Here is a 17,949-nt window from a genome sequence, read left to right on the forward strand (position 1 = left end):
TCACTTCTTTCATTTCTCCTTTGTTTCTGATGAGATGTCTGCTGTCATTTGAATTATTTTCTCTTATAGGTAAATTATCATTTCTCTCTTACTATTTTTATTACATTTTCTATGTCTTTAGCTTTCAGAAGTTTAACTGTGATATGCCTCGATGTGAATTGCTGACTCTCTAATAGGCTTCTCCAAAACAGCTTATGGCAGAAAGAGAGAAGGGTACCTTGTTACTACTAGGTGAAGGTCCAAGCTCTCCATGTGGTCTTCACTGACACTGGAAAAGGAGGTCTCATTATCACATGACGGGGACTGGCTCCCTACTGGCCTTCTCTGCTTTGGGTTTATCCTATTTATGGTTCACTCAGCTTCCTGAATCTGTAAATTTATGTTTTGCCAAACATGGAAAGTTACCTGGTTTTATTTCTTAGAGCACTTTTTCAGCCCTGCCCACTTTCTTCTTTCCTTGTTTGACTCCATGGCAGAAGATAGATCTTTTGTTATAGTCACATAGGTCTTGAGGCTCCAATTATTTGTTTGCAGGCTGTTTTCTCTCTGTTGTTTAGACTGGATAGTATCTATTGTTCTATATTCTGGTTCAGTGATTCTTTTCTCTGTCCCTTCGATTCTGTTGTTGCATCCATCCACTACATCTTTTGTTTCACCTATTGTATTTTTCAGTTCTGAAATTTCCATTTGGTTCTTCTTTATATCTTTTCTTTCTTTGGGGTATGTTCTTTATATCTTGCTTGGTTTTTGAGACTCAACTATTTTGTTGTTTCAAGTATGTCTGTAATGGCTCCTTGAGTCATTTTTATGACAGCTGCTAAAAAATGTTTTTCAGATAATGTTAATACCTCCATCATCTTGATATTGGCATCTGTGGATTGTCTTTTTTTCATTCTGTTTGAGATATTCCTGGATCTTGGTATGATGAGTGATTTTTATTTGATACCTGGACATTTTTGGTATTACGTGCCGGTGCTCTGGGTCATATTTAAATATTCTGATTTAGTTGGCATCCTCTGGCCCTGCCCCTACATGAGGAGGGAAGCCTCATTACTTTCCTGTCAGGATACAAGTCCAGGTTCTCTACTTTGCCTCTCTTGACACCCAATTTAGGGAGAGATTGTTACTGCTGGTCGTGGATGGGAGTTCTGGCCCCCATTGATTTCTCCCTGGCTGGCAGGAGCAGGAATATGTCATTATGGTTCCCCACATATCCTCCACTGGGGGATAGTCTCTCTACGGTGTGATGGTGAAAGGCCTGACTCTCTAATAGGCTTCTCCAAAAACAGCCTATGGCAGAGAGAAGGGTACCTTGTTACTACTAGGTGAAGGTCCAAGCTCTCCATGTGGTCTTCACTGACACTGTGGAAAAGGAGGTCTCATTATCACATGGCGGTAACTGGCTCCCTACTGGCCTTCTCTGACATCACCATTGTCGGGAGAATTGAATGCCTTATTACAGCTAGAGGAGAGCAGACATCTAGGCTCCCTACTTCACCTTTGCTGCTGTGGGTGGGAGCTACAGACACAGAGTTGTTTTTTACTTTTGTTTTTGTGTTTTTGGTGATGTTTGGCTAGGTATAATGGCCTCTGTCTGGATTGTCTCTTTCCTTATTTTTTGCCTAGAAAGAACAGGATTTTGTTTTGTTTGGCTGGTTGGTTTTGTGGGGGAGTCTGGGCCTATGGGTTTTTTTGGGCTGCCAGCTTCTTCAGCTCCAAGGTTATGATATATAACAAAAACAGAAAACTACAGGCCAATATTCCTGATAAACACAGATGCAAAAATCCTCAACGAAATACTAGCAAACTGAATCCAACAGCACATCAAAAAGATTATACACCATGCCTAAGTGGAATTTTTCCTAGGAATGGTTCAACATATGCAAGTCAATAAAAGTGATTAATCACATCAACAGAATGAAGTACAAAACCGTGTGATCACCCAATAGATGCAGAAAAAAATCATTTGATAAAATTTAACATCCCTTCATGCTAAATCTCTCAACAAATTAGACATAGAAGGAATATATCTCAATCCAGTTAAAGGCCATATATGACAAACCCACAGCTAACATTATACTGAATGGGGAAAAGTTGAAAGTTTTTCCTTTAAGGAAAGGAGTGGCCGGGCGCGGTGGCTCAAGCCTGTAATCCCAGCACTTTGGGAGGCCGAGATGGGCGGATCACAAGGTCAGGAGATCGAGACCACCCTTGCTAACACGGTGAAACCCTGTCTTTACTAAAGAATACAAAAAACTAGCCGGGCGACGAGGCGGGCGCCTGTAGTCCCAGCTACTCCGGAGGCTGAGGCAGGAGAATGGCGTAAACCCGGGAGGCGGAGCTTGCAGTGAGCTGAGATCCGGCCACCGCACTCCAGCCTGGGCGACAGAGCCAGACTCCATCTCAAAAAAAAAAAAAAGAAAAGGAGTAAGACAAGGATGCCCACTTTAATCAGTCTTATTCAACATAGTACTGGAAGCCTTAGCCAGAGCAGATAGGCAAGAGAAAGAAATAGAGGGCATCTACATTGGGAAAGAGGAAGTCAGATTGTCTCTGTTTGCAGATAACATGATCTTATATATAGAAAAATCTAGAAACTCTACTTTTTAAAAATCAGTTTTAAAATTGATAAACAAATTCAGTAAAGTTGTAGGGTACAAAATCAACATAACAAAAATCAGTAGCATTTCTATGCATCAGTAATGAACTAGCCTGGAAAAGAAAGCAATTCTATTTACAATAACTACGAAAAAACCCCACCTAGGAATAAATTTAACCAAGGAGGTGAAAGATCTCTACAATAAAAACTACAAAACACTGATGAAATAAATTGAAGAGGACATACAAAAAATGGAAACCTACTTCATATTCATGGATTAACAAAGAGTTGATATTGTCAAAATGACCATACTACCCAAAGCAATGTGCAGATTCAACACAAGCCCTATCACAATACCAATGACATTCTTCACCAAAATAGAAAAAAAGATCCTAAAATTTGTTTGAAACCACAAATGACCCCAAATAGGCAAAAGAATTCCTGAGGGGTGGGAGAGGACCTTGGAGGCATCACATTATCTGACTTCAAAATATACTGCAAAGCAGTTGTAACCTAAACAGCATGCACTGGCATAAAAACAGACACATAGACCAGTGGAGCAGAAGAGAACCCAGAAATAAATCTACATATTTATAGCCAACTGATTTTTAACAAAGGCATCGAGAACATACATTCAGGAAAAGACAAGCCTCTTCAATAAATGGCGCTGGGAAAACTGGATATCCATATGCAGAAGAATGAAACTAGACCCTCATCTCTCGTTGTATACAAAAATCAACTCCAAATGGTTTAAGACTTAAATGTAAAATCTGAAACACTTCAGGACATTTATATGGGTAAAGATTTTATGGCTAAGACTTCAAATGCACAGGTACAACAAAAGCAACACTAGACAAATGGTATTATATCAAGCTAAAACACCTCACAGCAGAGAAAACAATGAACAGAGTGAAGAGACAACCTGAAGAATGGGAGAAAATATTTGTAAACGATTCTTCTGATTAGAGATTAATATCCAAAATAAGTAAGAAACTTAACAGCAAAAAGCCAATAATTCAATTAAGAAATAGGCTAATAAGGCCAGGCACGGTGGCTCAAGCCTGTAATCCCAGCACTTTGGGAGGCTGAGACGGGCGGATCACGAGGTCAGGAGATCGAGACCATCCTGGCTAACACGGTGAAACCCCGTCTCTACTAAAAAATACGAAAAAAAAACCAGCCAGGCGAGGTGGCGGGCACCTGTAGTCCCAGCTACTAGGGAGGCTGAGGCAGGAGAATGGCGTAAACCCGGGAGGCGGAGCTTGCAGTGAGCTGAGATCTGGCCACTGCACTCCAGCCTGGGCAACAGAGCGAGACTCCGTCTCAAAAAAAAAAAAAAAAAAAAAAAAAAGAAATAGGCTAATGATCTGACTAGACATTTCTCAAAAGGAACATGCAAAAGGCCAACATGAAAAAATGTTGAACATCAGTAATCATCAGGGAAATGAAAATCAAAACCATAATGAGGATTATTTCACCTCAGAATGACTGTTATCAAAAAGACAAAAAATAAATGCTGGCAAGGATGTGGAGAAAAGGGCACTCATACACTATTTGTGGGAATGTAAATTAGGACCACCATTATGCAAAACAGTGTGGATACTCCTCAAAACTGAAAACAGAACTGCCGTGTGTTTCAGCAATCCCACTACTAGGTATTTATCCAAAGTAAAGGATAACAGTATGTTGACGAGATATCTATATTCCCATGTTTCTTTCAGCATATCACAGTAATCAAGATATGGAATCAACCTAAATGTCTATCAACAGATGAATGGATAAAGAAAGTATGGTATATATACAAAATGGAATACTATTCAGCCATAAAAAAGAATGAAATTCGGTCATTTGGAGCAACGCGGATGAGCCTGGAGGACAGTGTATTAAGTTAAATATTTAAGTCAGACACAGAAAGACAAATATTTTCACTCATATTGTGGGAGCTAAAAATAAGTTGAGCACATAGAAGTAGAGAGTATAATTGTGGTTACTAAAGGCAGGAAGGGTAATCGGGAGGCAAGTATTGGGAGAGGTTGGATAACAGTTACAATATTATAGGTTAGATAGGAGGAATAAGTTTTGGTGTTCTGTAGCAATGTAGGGTGACTATCATTAACAAGAATTTAGTGTGTATTTTTAAATAGCTAGAAGAGAGGATTTTGAATGTTCCTAACACAAAGAAATGATGAATGTTTGAGGTGATTGATATGCCATTACCCTGATTTGATTATTACTCCTTCTATATATGTATTGAAATATCACTGTACCCCATAAATAGTTACTAAATGTCAATTTTTTAAAAAGCTATTATTTTTCAAATGATAAAAAATTGTTTTGTAGAATGTTAATTTTCTGTATTCCATTTTATTAAAATATATGCAATTTTGTTTTTGTTTGCTTCAAGAGAAATGTCCCAGTGTAGATTATATATTAATTATGCATATCTTAATGAATTCAGAATAGTACTTTAAATATATTGTTTACTTACTGCTCCCCCACCCACTTTCCAAAGTAGACTGCATTAATTTCTTTGTGATTGATCCAAGTAGATCCAATTGATTGACTTACTGTTTTCCTAATTTCAGATTCCAATTACAGCGACATCAGAGAATGAGTTAATCTCCTCAGAAATCACTAAATACTACTCTGAGGGGCTTAGAAATTAACAGGGTAAGTTGAATATCATCTTCAATACTATCTGAATTTTTACAGTGAATTCCTCATTTGGGCCTATAGTGTGTCAGGAAACAAGTTGGACACTGGGAAGAAGATTCTTACTTTTATTTTCCATGCCTGTAGTGGTTTTCAGCTTTCTTTTGAATCAGGGCCCCTTTGAGAGTCTGCTTAAATCTGTGTAGATCTTTTCACAAACATTCACACATGTTCAGTCAGAGTTTGAAGATTTTCAGAAATTTCCTAAAGTTCACAGACCCTTGGGCAACCCTGTGCTTTGCAGTTTTTCAGACATTTTTGCAGGCTTTGTTTCTCTTTTAAATATTACAACTCTGTGAATTAATTACTGGTATTGATATTTTACATCGAAGAAACCGGTGCTCAAAATGGTATGTGACTTTTCTTGTAATGCAGCTGTCAAATGTGAGACTAGAATTGAAGACTTTCCCAAATTTTAATAATACTGTCGGCTTTTTTTAAGGTTCTTTCTTCTTAATATGTCAGATTGCTCCTTAGTAAGATTGTGTCAACCTTTGCTCATTGTCAGCAAGTGAGCATGTCTGCTTCACCACGTTATCCCATTGGGTGTTCCCCCACCTTAGTGTTTGCTAAATTGGCATGTAGATAATTGCATTTCATTTTAATTCGTTTCTTTGTTGTATTTAGAGTTCTCTATCCACTTATCCATTGGAGTCTTACCAATTTTTATATTATTGTGTATAAATTTTGAATATATTAAGAATATTAACTTTGTCATGTTTTGTGCAAATACATTTATCCTTTCTATTTGCCTTTTTACTTTGTGATTTTTTTATGTATAGAAGTGTTGAAATGTTTAAGTATTCAGATCTACTTTTTCCTCTACATTTTTTCTCTTTTTTTAGTGTAGAAATTTCCAAATGTTTGATACATCTCAGTGAATGCAGACACTTACATTCACAGATTTTTTTTAACATAATGGCAATCTAAATGATTAAAAAAGGAATGTCAGTTAAGTTACAGTTTTTTGACTTCTTTTTGTCACGTGTTTATTGGCTACTGGTTTTTCATCTTCTTTGAATATTTTTAAATATTTAATCTTTCATAATTTTTATAAATGATATGTAGAAATCTAGATTATTAGTTCTGATAGCATGTAGTAAATGTTTCATTTTTACCCAGATTTCAAAGTATAGTTTACCCAGTGTAACATTTTCACATACACATATATTTCTTTGTCTCTACTAAAGTTCCTTTGATCTAATTATCTGTCACGGCGTAATTATGTATTTTTAATGTTATTGTAGCTTTAAAGTGTTCTTTTATTAGTTTTTCAAAACTGTTTTATTCTTTGGTATTTTTCCAAATTAACTTGAGAATATATTCATCAAATTAAAAAGTAAACTTACGAAGCATTTTAAATTACGATTGCATTGAGTTTAAAGATTCATTTGGGGCCAGGGGTGGTGGCTCACACCTGTGATCTCATCACTTTGGGAGGCTGAGGCAGGTGGATCACCTGAGCTCAGGAGTTGGAGACCAGCCTCGGCAACATGGAAAAACCCCATCTCTACTAAAAGTACAAAAAATTAGCTGGGCATGTGGCGGGCTTCTGTAGTCCCAGCTACTCGGGAGGCTGAGGCAGGAGAATCCCTTGAACCCGGGAGGTGAAGCTTGCAGTGAGCCGAAATCATGCCACTGCACTCCACCCTGGGAGACACAGCAAGACTCAGTCTCCAAAAAAAAAAAAAAAAAAAAAATTAGCTGGGCCCGTGGTGTGCACCTGTGGTCCGCGTCTATGGTCCCAGCTACTTGCGTGACTGAGGTGCGAGAATTGCTTGAGCCTGTTTGTTTGTTTAAGACAAATATCTTCCTCTCTCGCTCAGGCTGGAGTGCAGTGGCATGATCTGGGCTCACTGCAGCATCTACCCATCAGGCTCAAGGGATTCTCCCAGCTCAGCCTTCCTAGCAGCTGGGACCTCAGGTGCACAGTGGCACAATCTCAGCTCTCTGCAACTTCTGCCTCTAGGGCTCAAGTGATCCTTCCACCTCAGCCCCAGAGTATGCCCCGCTAATTTTTGTTTTTTGTTTTTGTTTTTGTAGAGACGGAGTTTCACCACATTGCCAAGGCTGGTCTCAAACTCTAGGCTCAAGCAGTCTGCCTGCCTTGGCCTCCCAAAGTGTTGGGATTATAGGCGTGAGCCACCATGCCTGGCCAGCTTGTTACACTTTTTTGTGCTTTTTCTACATGTATGCAACTTGGAATTAGATCTCTGTCCTCTCAGAGACTTTCCTTATGCTGTCTGGCCCCCAGGAGCCTCTTTTCCTAGTCCTTTCACTAGTAGCAGGGGTTTCTTTCTCTTAGAGTCCCCCTCCCCCACTGTTATGCCCCAGAGAAATACATAGTGAAGATTCTTCCCATATTCTTCCTACTACCCTGACCCCTTTCCCGTTTCTCAGGACAGAAGGACAGGTTTCTTGTAGGCTTTCAGATGTGCTGCCTCAGTAGTGCAGCTTCGTAACTTAGACTGGCTTTGAGGCAGAGTCAGCAGAGAAGAAAAAAAAAAAAAAAAGAAGAGTAAAGAACCTGGGAACTCCCCTCATACTGCTCCAAACCACATGCTTTGTAGCCCACAGATGCTTGTTTTATACCCACTAGAGAGAGGGGGTTTCTCCTGGAGTTTTGCCATGTATGTCTGCTGCCTAATTCTGGGACTCTGCCCACCCTCAGGTCAAAGTGGTAGATAAAGAAAGGATTAAAAAAAATAGTAAAGTCACCTTCATATTGGTTATTCTTCACATTTTGTCTTTCTTCTCCAATGCACCTGACATTGTTACTTTTCAGTTTTCAGGAAGTTGCTTTTAGTGTTCTGCCCAGAGTTTTTAGTTGTAATCAGTGAGGGAGATAGGCTGTAAAGGGCTTATTCCATCTTGACATTCACTGAAAGTCATATTATTTCATTTTGAAAACAATTTTTATTTTCCCAAAATTCTTCTTGTTCCTTGATTATTATAAGAACCGATTTTTTGTTGTTGTTCTGTGGATATATTGGCCTCTTGAATCTCTCTCAAGATACCAATAAAGTTAGGACAATTTTATTTATTTTTGTTGCCTTACTATATATTCTTTGGGTCATTGTGTCTCTACTTCTTCCACTTATTGCCTCCGTTGGTTTTTATTAAGTGGCCAGTGATTGTTAGCTTTCTTCTTTACAGTATTTTCAAGTAAAGGTCACAATCAGTGGTTGTCTTACTTCAACGTGTATAACCATTGCTTGGCGGCCCAGGTAGAATGTAGGTTCCTGGTCCCATGGACAAAAATCTGATTCAGTAAGTCTAGAGTTGGGCACATAGACACCTTAAATTATTTTGATGCTGATAGTTGAATGATAGCCTTTGAAATCTTGGAAACTGGTGTAATTCTGTACAGATGATTATTCCCCTTTACAAAATACTGTCTTACCTACTGAGCATCATGGCTGACCATTGGACTCTGTAGTCGGCTTCCTGCTTGCTGTGGTGAGTGAGAGGTGGGCTTTCCTTTACCCTCCCCTCCCCCTTCCCCTCCCTCCTCCCCTTACCCCCCTCCCTCCTCCCCTTACCCCCCTCCCTCCTCCCCTTACCCCCCTCCCCTCTCTCCTCCCCTCCCCTCCCCTCCCCTCTGTAGAGGTGAAGTCTCTGTATGTTACCTAGGCTGGTGTGGAACTCCCAGCCTTAAGCGATCCTCCCACCTTGGTCTCATTGGGATTACAGCCCTGAGCTGTCGTCCCTGGACTCATTTTTCTTATCATGCACTTGCAGAGACAAGGCTGATAGCAGAGCCCTGTCCCTCAGTTTCTGCTATAGGAAAGGAATTTTTCTGCTGGGAGAGTTCTGATTAGTTCTGAGTTGTCTTCCTTTCCCCCACCTCTCTCCACTGAGATTGTCTATAGCCTGCTATTATCTCCATTTCAAAGTTCACGCTATAAGCCATCAGACAAAGACTTCAGACTCATGATAAATGCTGTGGCTGACACTTGTCATTAGAGTTGTACTGGCCATCATTGGTGGTTTTTCACTTAGTTGTTTTGTGGCCTGCTCACACCCCCAGGCCCTTCTGACCTGAGGTCTTTAGTAGAAGAGGTAGATGAATGGGCTCAGTCTGCCATCTTCAACTGAATGTCCACTGTTAATCTTAAGGTGATATTGGTTTCTAATATGCAAAGTATCTCTGTTCAATTCTCAGATAAAATAATCATCATGAAATCTGTAGTAGGATCACACCTTATTCGTACTCAGGTGTGCAAGAAAATATAGCTTCTTTGTTTTTCTTATCTGTTCCTTTTGATGAACCCTGGTTACTGGATGGCCTGAAGAAGAGTACCAGACTTAACTCCCATCTGGTAAACTGGGTCTTACCCAATAGTTTAAATTGTTCTGTTTGGATATTTCAGCTTCTAGATACTACTCATTCAAATATTATCTCTTCCTCAGACCTGCCCACAACAGAATCTAGACTTATCGGTTGGCTTGTGTGAACTTGTAGTGGTGGAAGCACACCAAGACCCTCAGTCTATATACTATCTTCTCTGATTTCTTACTGGTCTCTCCCTGGAACTGTGGCCACCGAGGTTTACAGCTAGTAAACTAGCAAACGATATTACCTGAGACCTGTTCTTTTGACTCCTGGGATTCATTGGCCATCTTTCCTGGTGTCACAGATAGCCTGAGGTCTGGCTTGGCCCCCTGAGCCAGGTATTCTCTCTTCCAGGCCTCTTGCTATGGAATTACTTTGCCCCTCTGGCAAACTCGTCAATCTGTATCTTAAGTTACCTTTCCCATACTACTTTAGAGCACACAGAAATTTATTAGTACCTTCCATGGCACACGAGAAATAAGGGAGATGCCAGAGCTGATCTCATCTTCCTCCTCAACCTTCATGTGTTTCTGTGCATATATTTCGGTGTGGCTATCTCCAGCTTCTGTTGAGTAGGCATAGGGAGAGGAAAGAGTTTGGTGGTGTGTGTGTGTCTGTCTGTATGTGTGTGTGTGAGAGAGAAAGTGTGTGTGCGCACATGTGGCAGGGAAGTTTCTGGAAGGCAGTCATTTTGTACAGCCTTAGTAGGAAGTGAAGCTGACTGTTCTAGCTCCCAGATTTCCTTACTCCCTCAGACATTCTTTTCTTCTGCAGCCTTTGCCTGAAAGATGATGGGAGTATTGGTCACTTGCATCTTCTATCTCTGTCTCACCTTTTAATCCCACAATCCTTTGTCCAGGATCAGGTGTTTGGGGATATAATTTATACTTTTTCTAATTTATATCATCTTTCTACCCTAATTGACAGGCCTCATGTTCTAACTGTCATGAGCAGAAGGGATATCTGCCCTGTACTATGGAAGAAACTATAATCGTACTCTTTCACTCTTGGCCAGAATATATTAGTGTCTAACAAATTCCTTCTTTGGGAAAACCAGACTTTCAAAAACTTTTATCTTACTGTAAAATTCTTTCTTTAATTCATAACTATTTATAACTATTTTATTCATATTTTATAACTATTCATAACTATTTAACTATTTCTTTCTCTTTTCATTTTTAAACTTTACCAAAGATATGGATGCTACTCATAGAATAGGAGGGAAGTCAGTGGAAGGAAAAGCAAATGAGAAAAGCTACTCTCAGTACTCCCATTTCTCAAGACTTCCTTGTCTTTTCTTACATTTACTTTTTTAATTGTAGTAGAGATTCTTATAAGATTATGTTTCTAAAACATGTTATAGTTACTTGATTTGTATTAAGCTTATAACTTTGATATTTTTAATTATAGTTTTCTCAAATAGGAAAATAGTATGTGTCTCTATTTTTTCAAATCTTCTTAAAATATTTATCAATAAGGTTTTATAAAATTAGGAATGTGGATTTAATATATAGGTCTCACATTCTTTTTGGGAATTTTTTTTTCTTTTTAGTTTTTTTGTTTTTAAGAGAGTAAAATCCAGGTTGCAACTCAGTTTCTTCTGCCTTGCAGCTCTTCCCTATGTGGACCCATGGCACTTTGTCTTTTGTAGAATTCCTCATATTTGTGTTTACCAAACTGTACTCAGCTCAGTGCAGGGAATCAGACATTGCTTGTCTTTATTTGCCTTAGTGCCAACAAATTCCTGCTCATGATAGGCATGGGGAAATCAGCAATTCTTGTGCTCCTTTCCTGATTTCTTTTCTCCATAGGACCTACCATATTCTAACATACTATATTGCTTATTTGTTTTATTTATTGTCTGTCTCTTCTCACTAAATTATAAATGCCATGCAGGCAGAGATTTTGAACTGTTTTGCTTACTGCTGTATTACCAACACCTAGTGGAGCACCTGTCACGAAGATGACCAGTATTTGTTGAATGATTAATAAATTATCAAAATTTAGATATTCGCCTAAATTATATCATATGATCTATAAAATACTGTAAGTATAAACTTCTGGTATGAAAAAAGTAGTAACGTAATTGGAAAGATACATTAAAAGCTAGGAAGACCTTAATATATAATCTACTCCTGTTCCATTTGTGAAATGAGCAAGAGATGAAATAATTTAAGCACAAAGCCCAAGCTAATTGTGGAAATGGACCAAGAATTTAGAACTCTTTAAAGCAAAACATAATAATAATGTCACCTGGACATGTGGTAAGCAGTATATATGATTGTAGTTAAGAAAAAGTACAGGTTCTGCAATCAGATATTTCTAGGCAAGTTTCTTGATTTCTCTGTGCCTTAGTTTCCTCCCCTGCAAACTAGGAAAAAATGTATCTTTCTCACAGATTGTTCTAAGACAGCTATGAAATAAAGTGCAGTAACTCTTAGCACACTGCTTGGCATTTAGTGAAGGCTCAAAAAGTTAGCTTCCATTATTACTGTTTGGAATATCTGCCATCTGTAGCTTGTGGATGTGACAGTTCTTTAGTTTTTGGTGGGGCTTTAAAAAAATAGTTTCTAGAGAACAGGCTATCAAATCTTTCCTTCAATCCCTCTAGTATGCCAAGCTTCCCAGTTCTCTGAATTGATGCATCTGCTCTGCTCTTGGCCTAGAGAACACTCTTCTCTGACGTGCTTTGCTTCTTTAACACCTACTTATCTTTCAGGTCTCTTCCTATTTCTTTCATTTTTAAATTTTTTTTAAGAATTTATAAATATATACAAAAGTAGAGAGTATGATGAATCCATCACCCTTTCTATGTATCCATTAACCACCATCAGTAGCTGTGAGGATTTGATCTCTTGAAAAACTAAAGAAAGTTTTCTTGAAATCCCAGTAAATACTTTTTATTTTTTTCTTCCTAGCACATTAACACAATTTGCAGTTATGTATTTAGTGTCTCTTTTCTCCATTAGTTTGTAAGCTTCATAAAAGCTTGAGTTTTGTCTGTTTTCTTTATTGTGATATATCCCATGTCTCATACAGTGCCTGAAATATGATAGGTTCTCAAGTATGAAAGGAATGAATTATTTAATAACTGACAAGGTCGCTAAAGGGTTTGAAAAGATGAGCATTTGATGAAAACTTTTTGAAAAAGATTGATAAGAATGACTTAGGCAGCTTTATATTAAAATGATAGGTACCAGTTTAGGCTCAGATTCATATACTTATTAAGCAACTTTGTGCTCTTAATTTTTTTCCAAGTAAGCTTCTGTGTAAAGCAAACTCGGTGACCTTGTGATGAGAATATTAGTTGAGTTTATAAGATATCGTCTATAGTCAATAACTAAATTAGCTTTGGGGGATCACTCTTGGGTAAGGTAAAATGATCCCTTGAGGTGCTGGGCCTTCTGGGCTGAGAGATCAAGCACCCTGATGGCTCTTAGAGACGTTATCATGTTGAAGCCTTTGCCCATTCATCAGCCTACTCCTTGTTGCTATAGCTTCGTTTGACGAAATTAAAAACACTGGTTTTCTCTTCAAATTGCTATCACCTCCTTTTTTTTTTTTTTTTTTTTTTTTTTAATACTGTTTTGAACCAGTAACCATGGTTTCTTATAGAGGCTCCTTGGGAGCTTTAAAAACATCAGTCAGTTTCACAGCTGGAAGCAAAGTGATCTAGATAAAAGCATAAGAAAAAAGCTTACTGAGGGTTTTTCCCCTCCTGTTACAACAGTTCTTTCATTAGGGAGCACTTTGCATAAAGTGAAATGTTCTCTGTTCCCACGGAAGTAGACATTTTAATTTAAATCAACAGTAAGGTAGCACCTGGTTCCTTTTTAGAGTCTAGAAAAGGGAGGTAGTACTGCCATTCACCTGTCCTTCACCTGAACCTACCCTGTCTCTGTGCCCTTCTTTTTTGTTTCTATTTTCTTACCATCTTTCTGGGCCAATGGTGAGTGATAGTAATACTGACATTTGGGGTTCAAGATGGATGAAGTTGTGAAGTTGTAGCTTTGAATTAATGAGGGAAAAAGGAGTTAAGTAGCAATAAAAACGTGATACAGTGTTACCAGGAGTTTATTTGCCAGGATCAAGAAGAGTCAAGGACTGACTCTTGTCAGAAGGCCAGAGTGAGTAATTTGTTAGAAGTAAAGGTTGGCAGCAAGCACTGTCTTGATGGATGGCACTATTGAGAAGGGAAAAGCAACCTATATTTATTAAACTCTTTACAGAAAAGCTTGCCGACCCTCATTGAGATAGACTGGATCAGTCTACCTTGGATTGGATATGAGAATGGTTATATTGCGGGGAAAGCACACTCTTAGGTTATAGTGCTTGTAGATATTAGTATAGCAGTGGCATAAAAGGAGGGTGCTGTGGATTTGGATGAGAGTAGTGGGTCTTCTGGGCCTTTCTTTATCGAAAGTCTAAACCCTGCCTGTGAAAGGAAACTTCAAATGTAAACATTGAATGTTTATTTTTTTTACACATTCCTTTGCCCTTCCTACATGTATACCTATGTCCATACTCTCACATGGATTTACTATAATTCTGTTATTCATATACTTACATAAATGTGGACTTACACAAGTATCTTAGTTGGAAATGACCTTGGAGATCATGTTTCGACATCCTTATTTTACAGGTGGCAAAAACTAAGTCCCTTACAAGTTATATGCCTGATGTCACAAAAGTAGGTTAATGGCAAGTCTTGGGAGTAAAACCCTGGTTCTTTGAATTCCTGTTGTCATGCGTACAGGTATTCACATATGAAGTCTGCCCTGTGAGGCCTCACCCAGTATATATCTTTAGCTTTAAGTAGCCTTTCTTAGAAAACTAAAACAGCTGAAGAGGAGAGAAGCATTAAATCTAGATTATTCTAACTTAACTCTTCCACTGATTATCTTTGCAATTTTTAGGAAGTGTACCATTCTTTGATAAACAGAAATAAGAATATAGAAGATAAATTAGAATTATAAAGATTACTGTGTACTAAGATCTTCGTATTTGCCTCATTTCCTGATCCCTTTCACAGTGTAATTTACGTGAAGGAAATGTACAGTTATTCAAGTAAACACAGTGCTAGATTCACAATTCCTAAGTATAATAATTTATAAGTGGAACATTGAAGAATCCAGAATTCATGTTGCTGTAAATATGTTACATAGGCTTGTTTAAATGTTTTCCTTTTGTGAATTCAATAAGCAGTAATTTGTAATTTATAATAAAACATGCTTAATTTGTGATTTCATAACTTACTGAAAAAAACTTTAAGAAAATTAGGTATCGTACTAGGTGCCGTGGCTCACGCCTGTAATCCCAGCACTTTGGGAGGCTGAGGCGGATGGATCGTGAGGTCAGGAGATTGAAACCATCCTGGCTAACAGGGTGAAACCCAGTTCTATAAAAATACAAAAAAATTAGCCGGGCATGGTGCCGGGCGCCTGTAGTCCCAGCTACTCAAGAGGCTGAGGCAGGAGAATGGGATGAACCTAGGAGGAGGAGGTTGCAGTGAGCCGAGATGGCACCACTGCACTCCAGCCTAGGTGACAGAGCGAGACTCCGTCTCAAAAAAAGAAAGAAAGAAAGAGAGAGAGAGAGAGAGAGAGAGAGAGAGAGAGAGAGACAGAGAGAAAGAAAGAAAGAAAGAAAGAAAGAGAAAATAAATTAGGTATCATTTAACTGAAAAAGCAAAAGGAATATACCAGAAATTATAGCCATTTTATTTTCATGTTCCTGATGGGGGTATTGCTGTCACAATTAGGGCAGAGTCATTATTTTTCTCAAATTCAGGATTAGAAAGGTCTTTGCCTTTATTGCATCAGAACATAATCATAGAATTTCTTCTTGCTGGTTCCCTGGGGACCCCCTTTAGACAAGAGACATCCTGGGAGAAATTTGCACAAAAGATGTACATCGGAAACTAAACTACAAGAGCAGATATTAGCATCCTTTTGGTTTGTTGTGCAGATGGTTTGTAAAAACCTTAACATCGGTATTACTTGCCTGTTTTTAATTAACCTCTAAAGAATTGTGTAATTGTTACTTCTTTCCTTCTCTATGATGAGTTAGGCCTCTTAGCTTTCTTTCCTCTTACATTTGAAAAGCATTTTAAATTTTATCCTTAGAAATACAAATACTGAACAAATTAATGTTGTAGTTTCAGCATACTTAACCAATCTTAATTATAAATTAGGATGTGATGAGACTGTTTCTCTTTTAAAATACATGATTGATGTTTAATCTTTCAGGAATTTAAGCCATTATAGTGATGTAACTGCTTATACTTAGTTTTATGTTTTTATTAAAGTCCTATCTTTAAATGGATTGTCTCATTGAAGAAAATTAAATGAGCCAAATGTTTGTTTAACTTTGGGATTCTAATAAATATTTTTCTTATAGTTGTTTTATTAGAATTGAGATTGACATTTATGTAATAATAATGGTTTGATTGTCACTTACCTGGAACTCTGACTTATCAGCACAGTTCAGTTATCTAAGCTAGTATTTTTCAGTTCTTCAAAACCATGTTTCTATTTGATAGTTGTGAAATCACCTCTTCCTCTTTGCTATTGTCTGAAATTTAAAATAAATATAACATAACTTGTTTTTAAAAATCAAAAGAATTAGATAGAAAGTACTGCTTTGTTTTCAAACTTATTAGCACACCTCCAATGTATTGAATTCTATTTAAATTTACAAAATGGAAGTTTCTTACATGAGTTTCATGGACCACTTCAGAGACTCATTAAATCTCCTGATATTATATATAAAGTTTTATCCATGTGGGAATTCTTTTGAGATGAAGTATCTGTAGCTTTATTGGAGTCTTGACGCTTTCTATCACCTAAACAAGGTTAAAAACCATTTTTATAGGACCTCTGAAGTATCATACTTTCCAAAAGAGTATTTAAGGTAAATTTGCTTTGTTATCTAGAATCAATTATAGAATCTTGGTGTAGCCAGCCTCCATTTCTTCAGATGCCACAAGTTGTGATTTACCTAATGATATTGTAGTTTAACCTTTGTCAAATCAGCAAGGGACACAATGAGGCTTTTTTGGTGTCCTTATTGATTTCTTAGGGCCTTTTTAGCCTTCCAACCTCTGCACAGAGGTTATTGAGCTTTCAACTAGGCAAGCAGGTATTAGTATTTGAATATAAAGCTTTTATGGGCACAATAGAGATCTCTGATAATTTGCCTCAATTACTTCGTGAAGTGTTAATGTGTCTCATGTCTTTGCTGTATATGGTGTATGTTCTCACACTGTATGTGGAAGCCCCTGTAGTTGCAGAGGAAAATCTATCTTTGACAGCATCTGTGTTGAGGTGAACTTTCAGGAGTGAGATCATGAGATTTCAGACTATAAGAATCTCAGACCTGTGAGCATTTCATTTATTCATTTAACAAAGATTTATTGTGTGCCTGCTTATGGAGATGGAAGTTTTACTGGTTTTGTGATACCAAAAGAACCCCATTGTATCCCCTGCTAATTTGACAAGGATTAAACTACAGTATCATTGGGTAGATCACAACTTGTGGCATCTGTAAAAATGGAGGCTGGCTACACCAAGATTCATTAAGTGATTCTAGAAAGCAAAGCAAATTTATCTTATAGAATACTTGTGGAAAATTATAAGACCGTGTTCATTTAATAATATCGGTTTAGTTAATATTGGGAAATGTTTTTCTGATTACTTAACCTAAAGAATAAAATGCCATACAGTAATACTGACAGCAGTTCTTATAAAACAGTCCTTAGCATAGTAGTCTCACAGAGTTATGAAATTCTCAAACTACTAGGAATTAAAGAAATCTCCTAATTTAAATATAGGACCAAAGCCAAAAAAAAAAAAAAACTTTGTTTTATTTACCATTTTGTACGATTTGATTAAGATTTGACTATCAGGCTTAAGTTAGTGATTTTTTAAATGTTTTAATTTAGAGGTTATGTTTCACATTGTAAACCTAGATCCTGAATTTTTATATTTAGTAATATAAGATGGCATACTTACAAGTGCAAAGGCTAGAGCAAATTAATTGAGAGTATTCTTAAATAAACTTAAATTTTAATCATTTTTGTGTATACTTAAGATGATTTCAAAATAAGGATTTTATGATTTAATGTGCTATTACATTTCAAAGAATTAAAGACTTTTGCCATTCTACAATATTCATTTTAACTGGTATGCTTGAGGTTTATGAACTGTGAGGTTTTGTGTGTATCTTTCCAATCCCTGTTAATCCATTTGGCTTTTCAAACTGGAACAAGATTCTTCAATATTCTAAGTCCTATTTTAAGATT

The 17,949-nt window shown here is 37.4% G+C and overlaps 1 protein-coding gene across 1 annotated transcript in view; it reads left to right on the forward strand.

Moving 5' to 3' along the window:
- Positions 1-17,949, forward strand: part of NCOA1 (nuclear receptor coactivator 1) — a 282,993-nt gene that overhangs the window by 80,036 nt on the left and 185,008 nt on the right. The window contains exon 2 of the mRNA XM_033176431.1: positions 5,185-5,269. The gene's annotated coding sequence lies outside the window, so the exon portion shown is untranslated. The remainder of the gene's footprint in view (positions 1-5,184; positions 5,270-17,949) is intronic.

Source organism: Trachypithecus francoisi, unplaced genomic scaffold (assembly GCF_009764315.1).
Source record: "Trachypithecus francoisi isolate TF-2019V2 unplaced genomic scaffold, Tfra_2.0 Lachesis_group17, whole genome shotgun sequence".
Classification (NCBI taxonomy): domain Eukaryota; kingdom Metazoa; phylum Chordata; class Mammalia; order Primates; family Cercopithecidae; genus Trachypithecus; species Trachypithecus francoisi.